The sequence below is a fragment of the Nicotiana sylvestris genome, chromosome 8, assembly GCF_000393655.2.
Source record: "Nicotiana sylvestris chromosome 8, ASM39365v2, whole genome shotgun sequence".
Lineage (NCBI taxonomy): Eukaryota > Viridiplantae > Streptophyta > Magnoliopsida > Solanales > Solanaceae > Nicotiana > Nicotiana sylvestris.
Genome location: NC_091064.1, coordinates 217,244,769 through 217,258,268, shown reverse-complemented (window position 1 = coordinate 217,258,268; position 13,500 = coordinate 217,244,769).

The following is a 13,500-nucleotide window of genomic DNA, read 5'->3' as shown; positions in this document are numbered from 1 at the left end:
TCATCCCAATAGAAATCCAAACTATCCTGATTGAGCTTCTTCCTTTGGCTAGAAGAGAGCTCACATGGGATTATACCAGTCACAAGGAAATTAGCAACATAGGCAAACCATGGCATATCATTCATCGACACCGAAAAGAGTTGTTCGACGGTAAATGAATCATTGATCTCTAGGCCATCACGAGGCCTCCCCTACTCCTCCAAGCGGGACAAGTGGTCCGCCACTTGGTTCTCACTACCCTTCCGGTCCACAATCTCCAAATCAAACTCTTGAAGTAACAAGACCCATCGTATCAGTCTAGCTTTGGAGTCCTTCATCGTCATCAAGTACCGGAAAGCAGTATGGTCGGTATGAACAATAACCTTAGCACCCATAAGATACGGACGGAATTTTTCCATAGCAAATACAATAGCCAAAAGTTCCTTATCGGTCACCATGTAGTTCATTTGAGCATCATTCATTGTCTTGCTCGCATAGTATACCGGATGAAACATTTTGTTCACTTGTTGACCCAAAATTGCCCCAACCGCAATATCGCTAGCATCACACATGAGCTCAAAGGGCAAGCTCCAATTAGGCGCGATAATGATAGGAATGGTGGACAACTTATGCTTGAGAAGCTCAAAGGTTTGCATACACTTGTCATCAAATACAAACTTAGCATCTTTTTACAACAACTTGAACAAGGGGTTCACTACCTCCGAAAAGTCTTTGATGAATCTCCGGTAGGACCCCGCATGCCCAAGAAAACTTTGGACTCCCTTGACAGATGTAGGGGGAGGGAGCCTTGAAATCATATCTATCTTTGTTTTATCCACCTCAATGTCATGCTTCAAAATTTTATGCCCGAGAACGATTCTGTCATGACCCAATTTTCTAACTCGGTCGTGATGGCGCCTCTCGTGAAGACAAGGCCAGCCAACTAACCCAAATCGTATCTTTAACAATTATTAAACATAATTGAATAGATAAATACAGCTTAACGACAATAATAACCAGTGTTTACAGCCCAACATAACCCGACCGGGGTGTCACAAGTAACGAGCATCTAAAGAAAACCTGAACACAACTACAGGGCCAATAATATACAAAATTAAATTCTGAAATTCTAAAGACAATGTCCAGTGCCGCGAACGCTGGCGATCACCTTGCTCAGCTACAATAGTAATACCTTCAATCAGCTAATATCCCGCTACCGGGTGATCAATACCTGCAGCTGTACGCGAGGTGCAGGGAGTAAAGTGAGTACTCCAATCCAGTGAGTAATAAAAGTAAATAACAACTGAGCGGTAAGAAAACACGTAAAACATATCGTCATGCTGCATAGAAGCAGAGAAGATCCTTTAAACGGAGAAAAATCAGTGAAACCCGCGAAATCTTTAGAAATATCTTGGCTTAGTTTTAAACCTGTTTTGAAAATGATATTTTTAACAGTTGCAAAATACTTTCAGCAATTAGTGTCACTATGCATAGAAACCCGCCCCTCGGGCAATATTCTTAATCCTGGTCAGCCATTGTTACCTGACCAAACGTACTATGCAGTACCATATAGTACCAGAACCACAGATAAATATCTCCAGAAATATCACAAAACAACAATATATGGACAAATGCATGAATGCAATGCAATGCATATGATGGTATAGTCCAGTACCCACTGCGGCGCGCAGCCCGAGCCACCCATAATCATTTAACGTCGACGGCGCTCACTTGGGGTGTGTACAGACTCCGGAAGGGATCCTACATCCCAAGCGCAATAACAAGCCATCTCATGGCATCAATCAAGTCCTGGTCAGTCATTGTTACCTGACCAATTTATATCACACAGTGCCATTGTTACCACTGTTTCAAGTCACTTCATACAGTGTCATTGTTACCACTGTTTCAAGTCACTGCTGCGGTGCGCAGCCCAAGCCACCCATAATCAGTCCAGAAAAACATCATAAGCCCCCTGGGCATTTATAAAACAGTAGTTCTCAACCCGAAATAACATTTAAAATATCATTTGAGTTTTCAAAACTTAGAAATATGTCTAAGTTTGCAAAACAGTATTTAAAACCTTGGACTGAGACCAAATGATATGCAAAAATATGCTAAAACAGTAGTATCAATCCCCGAAGGGTTCCACAAGTCGGCACAAGGCCGCAAACAACATCAATACAGTATGTGTATCAATCACCAATATAGTATAAATCTCACTCGGGATGGACCAAGTCATGATCCCTAATAGTAACCGACCCCGCACTCGACATAGAATGCGTGTCACGCCTCCATATAGCGTTACGATGTGAAATTCGGGGTTTTAAACCCTCAGGATATCATTTACAAGCATTACTCACCTCGAACCGGTAAAATCTCTAGCCCCCGATGCCTTTAATCTTCAAATCGGCCTCACGCGCGTCGAATCTATCCAAAATTAGAGCGAATACATCACAATATGATAAGGGAACAATACCCAATCGAAAACAATCGAGAAATAGCAAAAAATCTCGAAACTACCAAAACCCGAGCCCCGAGCCCGCTTCTCGAAAAATTACAAAACTCACATTACCGGATTCCTCGTCTCACCACAAGTCCATACATACCAAGACTCCCAAATCCGAGCTCAAATGACCTATCAAATACCAATTTGAAATATCAAAAACTCAAGCCATAATTCATCAATTTTAGGCTTAATTTCCATGAATTTCTAGACTAATTTCACAATATAATCGAGTTTTAAGTTCAAAGATCTTACCTCCAATCAATCCTCTTTGAAACCCTCTTCATTTGCTCCCAAAAAGCTCTCAAGATGCTCAAAAATGGAGGAAATGACCCAAAAATTGCGGATATAAAATCACTGCCGAGATTTTTCGGAATTACTGTGCACGCGCGGTACTGTTCACGCGCAGGGTTATTGTTCACGCTGCTAAAAAATTACAGCACCAAACAGAAAATTGCAGCACTTTTACTTTTCATTAAAATGGCTCTAACTCCATCATACGAACTCGGAATTCGATGATTCTTGTTCCTATGAGTCACAAATAATAATACGAACATAGTCCTTCAATCAAAACTCAATTCGAAGCTCGTTTGCCCAGTTCAATACTCATTTCTCTCGTTAAATAATTAACTCATGTTTTGCGTCAAAAACCCAATCGCGACTTGATGAAATTAGACCAAAATTTCCAGATCAGTACTATAATTCATTATCAAAATTCCGAAAGTCTCGAAATCAAATTTGGATCTCTAGAACTAAAAATGAACCTTTAGATCATTACATGCTTATGCACAAAATGGTAAAAATCTTCCAAAAATCCTTCCAAAACTTATCCGAGCCTCATGGGATCCCAACAAAGTATACTAACAAGTCCCATAATATGACACAAACTTAGTTGTTCTTTCGAATCACCAAAAACAACGCAAAAATACTAAATTCACCTCGGATTCAAGCCTATGAACTTTGAAACTTCTAACTTTCACATCTGATGCCGAAACATGTCAAAACTAGTCTGAATGACCTCAAATTTTGCAGACAAGTCCAAAATGATATAACGAAGCTACAACAACTCTCGGAATTCCATTCCGACCCTCGGATCAAAATCTCACCTATCAACCGGAATTCGCCAAAATACTAACTTTGCCAATTCAAGCTTAATTCTACACCGGTCATCACAAAAATATTCCGGACACACTCCTATGTCCCAAATCACCTAACGAAGCTATCCGAACCATAAAATTCGCATTTCGAGTGCTCTAACACATAAGTCAATATCCGGTTGACTTTTCCAACATAAGCTTCCTTAAAAGAGACTAAGTGTCTCAAACCTTACCAAAATCATTCCGGAATGACTTCAAATTTTGCACACAAGTCACATTCGATATTACGGACTTGCCCCATCTTTCGGAACCGCATTCCGACCCCGATATCAAAATTTTCACTTCCGGTCGAATTTTCTCAAAAACCTTCAAATTTTCTATATTTAGCCAAATGACTTCAAAATGACCTCCGGACATCCGAATTCACTTCTGATCGCACTCCCAACTCCAGAATCACCATACGGAGCTATTCCCAGACCCGGAATCCCAAACGGACATTTATAACACTGAAATTCCTTCCAACCCAAATTTATGCAATTCTTCTAAAATACTAACTTCCACAATATACGCCGAAATGCTCACGGATTATCCAAAACCAAATCCGGACATACTCCCAAGTCCAAAATCATCATACGAACATGTTGGAACTTTCAGATCCCAATTTCGAGGTCGTTTACTCAAAATTCCAATCTTAGCCATTTTCTTCAACTTAAGGTTGCCGCAATGAAAAGTTTCTTTCCAATTTGACTCCGAATTTCCCGAAATTCAACTCTGACCATACGTACAAGTCAATATACCTGAAATGGAGTTGTTCATGACTTCCAACTACTGAACGACGCGCTAGAGCTCAAAACGGCCGGTCGGGTCGTTACATTCTCCCCCACTTAAATAGACGTTCGTCCTCGAACGTTCCAAGAACTGCTCTTAAGTTATCTGAAATCACTGTTTAACACCTCGTGCACCTGCCCGTGCTACCACAACTCATATGGATACATTAGTTTGATCAAATCTGCAGATATCCTCTTTTATCCATACAATAAGCTCAGAACCCAATTCCAACACCTGAAATTCTCTGCCAGACCTGTTCCCTGTATATAAACACTGTATCAACTACCATACGAGGTACCAGAACACGACTGCGTACCTTTGTTGAATTAGCACCATGCATCGCATAATTCACCATCTAACCACAATGACACTCTATGAACCTTAATAGCCAAAATTCCACGACTCTGATGCTCCCAATGCATATGATGATATACCTATACATTCTGTTATAATGCTGACAATACAACCACAACGGAGGAGATGTGCAGAAATTTCTAACCAATTGCAGAGTTAACCAAACATTAATTCTCTCCTTTTTGACTAAAATCATCACCTCCTTACTACCCAAATACTGGTAACTGCCCTGTAATATACCTCACATAATCCCACTGCAATGGTCCCCAATACCAATAGTCTCGCCTCACCTAGTACGAGTTGCTCAGACAATGAATCACCACAGACAATGACCAACGATCTCACATGATGCAAAAATGCGCCAATAGGCCATAATGCAAACAAGATACATAAGGAAATGATTCAGGAATGGACTGCTCAACTCACACAACTAATATGGACGTTTCCCAGAGAATAGGAATTTATCAAGCCGTTTCACAGCACACATGGCACAGTCACAATATTACATGAGTTGACGAACACGGAACAACATATGATATTCAAACACCCCTCCTTGAGGAGCGCTATACTAAAATGAACACATCTGACTCACATGAAGCCCATAATCCAATTTAAATCCATTCACCCACTTCAGGTCGATTCTGCTCGCACTGAACTAGGCTGATAGACTTTCCTGGACCCGTAATAAGTCATTTCTTCTCATAACATGAAAGAACTACCACCATAGCCGGGACAACACCCCAAAATCCACAACCAAATGAACCGAATGACTTCATATAGATCTTAGATATTCTTCCAACATTTCAACTTTCTTAAGTCCCCAAAATTTGACTAACTCCCAGATTTTTCAAATATTTCGGTAGAGTCTCCCTTGTAATTGGGCCTATCCACCTGTCAGAGTAATACCAAAACAACTCCTAACAGCATGTCCACAACCCAACAAGTACCACAAGTATATCAATAACACTAATCTCCGCATTACAAGCCCGACATTATCACAATGATATTTTGACATGAAACACATCATTTGTATGATCATAACTACATTTCTGGTCATAATAGTTGTTCATAAATAATTCCATCATTATCAATAAATCTCATATTAACCACCACCTCATTTCAAATTTTCACAATACTGACAATAGAATGTGAGGCATGAAGACCTCATTATTACTTACTCAGATTAATGAGTCACATTTAACGCCACCTGGAAACTCATCTCATAAGCTAAAACTCAATGTTTACAATATGAAAATGGTTGAATATGAACATAAAATATACAAGAATTATCAAATCAACCTAACTGGCATGACTCCCTTTTAATATTATCGTACAAATTAAACTTTACAAAGGAAAACTTTAAACTCATAATTATTTACCACAAGGACCTCGTCCTTACATAACCTCCACCGCGGCTTGCAGCCCGGTTTAAATATTTCACATTGTGCCAACTGTAGTTTTTAATTTCCTTTCTTTCTTCTTCTCAATAAATTTCGTAAACATTTTTTTTCCATAGCACATAACGAACCCTCATACCGGTAGGGCATATAATTCATAAAAAAGTTGGAACCAATTATTTCGAAACACATTAAACCCATTGTAGTGAATAATAAACATTACTTTAACCTTACCCCAAATCCTTGGAGCCCAATTTCTAACATCCAGAATTCTTTTCAAGACCCGAATCTCACATACACACACTGTATAAGTCCGAACAAACTGTGTCAAGCCATAACAATAACCCTAGATATAATAGCATAACATACTACACAACTCGTATACTCGCAACACCATTCTCGATCACCATAACCACTCAAACCAACCAAGTACCAGTAGGAAACCCCACATTAAATAGAACCTCGCTCCAAAACCTTCATACCCCATCAATAATGAAGAAATATACAGGAACTCACAATACACAACACGTTCCCCATACCTGTAGACAGTATCTATTTTAAACCATGGTAGAAACCATCAAGAACACTTGGAAATCCATTTTCTCCTAATCAAGCTATCAGAACTAAATTCCTCTAATTCAACCAGGCCACGCATGTCATCAAACTCAGAAATATTGCCATATTACTACAGCTAGTTCAACAAAAATTCTTCACAAGCTTAGGTAACACAGACCGTAAAATACCTCAATTCCAATACTAAGATCACCTTCATTCTCGTGACAATCAACTCAAATTTCTCAATTATAGTCAAATTCAAATCTCAACACACACCCTGTTAGTAGAAAAGAAACTCTCTACTCAACATTATAAGGAAACACCTAACTGCATGAGATAACCCACCTACTTTGCCTCCAATTAACATTTTTGTATACCTTCCACCGTCATACATATTACACAATCACTTAGTCTTCCTGGGTTTAAACTCATACTATAACATGAAATTTACTTCACTCCAAACAGGTGACTTGAAAAGATTCTTCACGCCCATAACTCGGAGCTACACCTCTAATCACAATGGAAATCATACACTTAATAGTTCACCTATCATCCAGTAGATCTTCCTCGACTCTTCCAAGTCATATATAAACATCTCGCAGTACTAACATACCCATCACATTGCTACCCATCCGTCATTCCCACTAATAGGGGCAATACCGGACATATAAGTTCAAAACACTTGCTCACAGAATCAGCACCTCGGTGTTCAAGCCGTAGGAAAAGATCCGGCCTCAAGTCTTTCAGACTGGCCCAACATCAACTCATAGAGATCACGTCTCGCCCCTCAATCAGGGAATCACAAGCCATCAAGGCACATATGATATTGAGCGCTCATGCGCGCATGCAAACGCGTGGAAGGAATTTCAAAAGTTACTTTTCAAGCTGAATCAAGAACGCACGATAAGAATTCAAGAATGTGAAGTTTTCCTAAAGGTTCTGCAGCCTCTCGAAGATAAATACAGACGTCTTCGTACCGATCCGCGAGACTCTACTAAACCTGATCATGACTCGTGAGACCTATGTAACCTAGGCTCTGATACCAACTTGTCACGACCCAATTTTCTGACCCGGTCGTGATGGCGCCTCTCATGAAGACAAGGCCAGCCAACTAACCCAAATCGTATCTTTAACAATTATTAAACATAAATGAATAGATAAATAGAGCTTAATGACAATAATAACCAGTGTTTACAGCCCAACATAACCCGACCGGGGTGTCACAAGTAACGAGTATCTAAAGAAAACCTGAACACAACTACAGGGCCAATAATATACAAAATTAAATTCTGAAATTCTAAAGACAATGTCCGGTGCCGCGAACGCTGGCGGTCACCTTGCTCAGCTACAATAGTAATACCTTCAATCAGCTAATATCCCGCGCTACTGGGTGATCAATACCTGCAGCTGCACGCGAGGTGCAAGGGGTAAAGTGAGTACTCCAACCCAGTGAGTAATAAAAGTAAATAACAACTGAGCGGTAAGAAAACACGTAAAACATATCGTCATGCTGCATAGAAGCAGAGAAGATCCTTTAAATTGAGAAAAATCAGTGAAAACCGCGAAATCTTTAGAAAAATCTTGGCTTAGTTTTAAACCTCTTTTGAAAATGATATTTTTAACAGTTGCAAAATACTTTCAGCAATCAGTGTCACTATGCACAAAAACCTGCCCCTCGGGCAATATTCTTAATCCTGGTCAGCCATTGTTACCTGACCAAACGTACCATGCAGTACCAGATAGTACCAGAACCAAAGATAAATATCTCCAGAAATATCACAAAACAACAATATATGGACAAATGCATGAATGCAATGCAATGCATATGAAGGTACAATCCAGTACCCACTGCGGCGCGCAGCCCGATCCACCCATAATCATTTAACGTCGACGACGCTCACTGGGGGTGTGTACAGACTCCGGAGGGGCTCCTACAGCCCAAGCGCAATAACAAGCCATCTCGTGGCATCAATCAAGTCCTGGTCAGTCATTGTTACCTGACCAATTTATATCACACAGAGCCATTGTTACCACTGTTTCAAGTCACATCATACAGTGTCATTGTTACCACTGTTTCAAGTCACTGCTGCGGCGCGCAGCCCGAGCCACCCATAATCAGTCCAGAAAAACATCATAAGCCCCTTGGGCATTTATAAATCAGTAGTTCTCAGCCCGAAATAACATTTAAAATATCATTTGAGTTTTCAAAACTTAGAAATATGGCTGAGTTTGCAAAACAGTATTTAAAACCTTGGACTAAGACCAAATGATATGCAAAAATATGCTAAAACAGTAGTACCAATCCCCGAAGGGTTCCACAAGTCAGCACAAGGCCGCAAACAACATCAATACAGTATGTGTATCAATCACCAATATAGTATAAATCTCACTCGGGATGGACCAAGTTACGATCCCCAATAGTAACCAACCCCGCACTCGACATAGAATGCGTGTCACGCCTCCATATAGCGTTACGATGTGAAATCCGGGGTTTCAAACCCTCAGGATATCATTTACAAGCATTACTCACTTCGAACCGGTGAAATCTCTAGCCCGCGACGCCTTTGCTCTTCAAATCGGCCTCCACGCGCGTCGAATCTATCCAAAATTAGAGTGAATACATCACAATATGATAAGGGAACAATACCCAATCGAAAACTATCGAGAAATAGAGAAAAATCTCGAAACTACCAAAACCCGAGCCCTGGGCCCGCTTTTCGAAAAATTACAAAACTCACATTACCGGATTACCTCCAATCAATCCTCTTCGAAACCCTCTTCATTTACTCCCAGAAAGCTCTCAAGATGCTCAAAAATGGAGGAAAATGACCCAAAAATTACAGATATAAACTCACTGCCCAGATTACGGTACTGTTCACGCGCGTGGTCACAATTCACCCGCGCGGTTACTATTCACGCTGCTAAAAAAATACAGCACCAACCACAGAAAATCGCAGCACTTTTATTTTTCATTAAAATGGCTCTAACTCCATCATACGAACTCGAAATTCGATGATTCTTGTTCCTATGAGTCACAAATAATAATACGAACATAGTCCTCAATCAAAACTCAATTCGAAGCTCGTTTGCCCAGTTCAATACCCATTTCTCTCGTTAAATAATTAACTCATGTTTCGCGCCAAAAACTCAATCGTGACTTGATGAAATTAGACCAAAATTTCTAGATCAGTCCTATAATTCATTATCAAAATTTCGAAAGTCTCGAAATCAAATTTGGATCTCTAGAACTAAAAATGAACCTTTAGATCATTACATGCTTATGCACAAAACGGTAAAAATCTTCCAAAAATTCTTCCAAAACTTATCTGAGCCTCATGGGATCCCAACAAAGTATACTAACAAATCCCATAACATGACACAAACTTAGTTGTTCCTTCGAATCACCAAAAACAATGCAAAAATACTAAATTCACCTCGGATTCAAGCCTATGAATTTTGAAATTTCTAACTTTCACATCCGATGCCGAAACACGTCAAAACTAGTCCGAGTGACCTCAAATTTTGCAGACAAGTCCAAAATGACATAACGAAGCTACAACAACTCTCGGAATTCCATTCCGACTCTCGGATCAAAATCTCACCTATCAACCGGAATTCGCCAAAATACTAACTTTGTCAATTCAAGCTTAATTCTACACCGGTCATCACAAAAATATTCCGGACACACTCGTAAGTCCCAAATCACCTAACGAAGCTATCCGAATCACAAAATTCGCATTTCGAGTGCTCTAACACAGAAGTCAATATCCGGTTGACTTTTCCAACTTAAGCTTCCTTAAAAGAGACTAAGTGTCTCAAACCTTACCAAAATCATTCCGGAATGACTTCAAATTTTGCACACAAGTCACATTCGACATTACGGACTTGCCCCATCTTTCGGAACCGTATGCAGACCCCGATATCAAAATTTTCACTTCCGGTCGAATTTTCTCAAAAACCTTCTAATTTCTAAATTTAGCCAAATGACTTCAAAATGACCTCCGGACATCCGAATTCACTTCCGATCGCGCTCCCAACTCCAGAATCACCATACGGAGCTATTCCCAGACCCAGAATCCCAAATGGACATTTATAACACTGAAATGCCTTCCAACCCAAATTTATGCAATTCTTCTAAAATACTAACTTCCACAATATACGCCGAAATGCTCACGGGTTATCCAAAACCAAATTCGGACATACTCCCAAGTCCGAAATTATCATACGAACATGTTGGAACTTTTAGAACCCAATTCCGAGGTCATTTACTCAAAATTCCAATCTTAGCCATTTTCTTCAACTTAAGGTTGCCGCAATGAAAAGTTTCTTTCCAATTTGACTCCGAAATTTTCGAAATTCAACTCTGACCATACGTACAAATCAATATACCTGAAATGAAGTTGTTCATGACTTCCAACTACTGAATGATGCGCTAGAGCTCAAAACGACCGGTCGGGTCGTTACATATTCCTTCTTCCACCATAAAGTGGCATTTCTCCCAATTGAGGACAAGATTGGTTTCTCCATAACGGGCCAACACCCTATCAAGATTCTTCAAGCATTCATCAAAAGAGTCCCCCACAACACTAAAATCGTCCGTGAACACCTCCAAAGTATCTTCCACCATATCGGTTAAAATGGCCATCATGCACCACTAAAATGTAGCTGGTGCATTACACAACCCAAAAGGCATCCTAGAGAAAGCAAATGTGCCATACAGAGAAGTGAATGTGGTCTTTTCCTGATCTTCCGGAGCAATCAAGATTTGGTTGTACCTAGAATACCCATCCAAGAGGCAATAGAAAGCACGTCCAGCAAGTCAGTCTAGCATCTGATCCAGAAATGCCAAAGGAAAGTGATCCTTGCGGGTCACTTTATTCAACTTGCGGTAGTCCATGCATACTCTCCAACCAGTGATGGTTCTTGTCGGAATCAACTCATTTTTGGAATTTGTAACCATAGTCATGCCACCCTTCTTTGGTACACATTGCACCAGCAAAGTCTAAGAGCTATCAGAGATGGGGTACACAACCCCGACATCCAACCACTTGATCACCTCCTTTTTCACAACCTCTTGCATTTCCTCATTTAGTCTCCTTTGGTGCTCCAAGGACGGCTTTGCATCATCTTCCAGAATAATCTTGTGCATACAAAATACGGGGCTTATTCCTTGAATATCAGCTAAAGTCCATTCAATTGCCTTTTTCCGCTTTTGAAGCACCGCCAATGTGGCATAAACCTGCATGTTAGTAAAGCAAGAAGAAAGAATAACTAGCAAAGTAGAATTTAAGCCTAAGAATTCATACCTGAGGTGTGGAGGAAGTGGTTTCAACTCCAACACCGGAGGCTCCTCAATTGAAGGTTTGGTTGGTGAAGTCTTTCTATTCTCAAGATCCAAAGACAATTTCCTAGGCTCATAAGAATAAGAGCCCATTCCATGTAACGCATTCACGCACTCCACTCGGCTTGCATCCTCATTGACATCAAGATTCAACAAAACGGCCTCCAATGGGTCCTCCAAATTGATCATGGCACTAGTGTTATTAATTATCACTGCTGTGACGAGGTCAACAAAAGAGCACACCTCGGTACTGTTGGATTGCTTCATAGACTTGCACACATGAAAGACCACATTTTCATCTCCCACCCGGAAGGTGAATTCCCCTGCTTCCACATCTACCAATGCCTTCCCCGTATCTAGGAAAGGTCTACCCAATATGATAGGAACCTCATAGTCCACCTCGCAATCCAAGAAGCTGGCAAGATAAATTTGTCCACCCGGACAAGCACATCATCAATAATACCCAAGGGTCACTTCATCGATCTATCCACCATTTGTAACCTCATGGAAGTCGGCCTAGGTTGCCCAATTCCCAAAGTTTTGAAAACTGAGTAGGGCATGAAATTGATACTAGCTCCCAAATCACATAGAGAGTTGGCAAAATCTGCACTCCCAATGGTGCAAGGGATGGTGAAAGCACCGGGATCTTCAAGCTTCGGGGCCATTGAATACATTATAGCACTAACATAGTGAGTCATCTTTATAGTTTCACAATCCATAGAACGCTTCTTTGTGACCAAGTCTTTCATGAATTTTGCATAGCCCGGCATTTGTTCAAGTGTCTCCACCAAAGGCACATTAATAGATAAGCTCTTCATCATATCAATGAACTTTTTAAACTAATTGTCATTCTTCTGCTTCGCGAGCCTTTGAGGATAAGGTGGAGGTGGACTTGGCAAAGGAGCCTTGGCTTTTGGCACAATCGGCTCTGGCATGTCAATTATGTGTTCCCTAGACGGGTTCACATCATTTTGAGTTTCCACCTCGACTTCTTGAATATTAATTCTCACTTCATTGTTCACATTTTCATCAACCACATCTTCAACTATCAAAGGAACTTCGTTATCTTGCAACTCAACATCATCATCCACGATTTGATTTTGCTTAGAGGCATTCATATCATCATCTCTCCCACTTCTTGTTGTAACCGCCATAACATGATTATTTCCACCCTTCGGGTTCACACCGTATCACTTGGTAGAGCAACCTTTGGGCGAGTATTCGATGACTGAGAGATTTGGCCTAATTGCACCTCTAAGTTTCGGATAGAGATATTGTGAGAAGCTAACTGTGCATCAGAATCCGCATTCTTCTTCATCATCTGCTCGAACATCATTTCAATTCTACCCATATCATTACCCGAAGAACTAGGACCTTGAGATGTAAATGGGTGTGGATTGTCGGTTGTTGGTACATTGGGGGACTTTGAAAGCCTTGCCCCCGGTT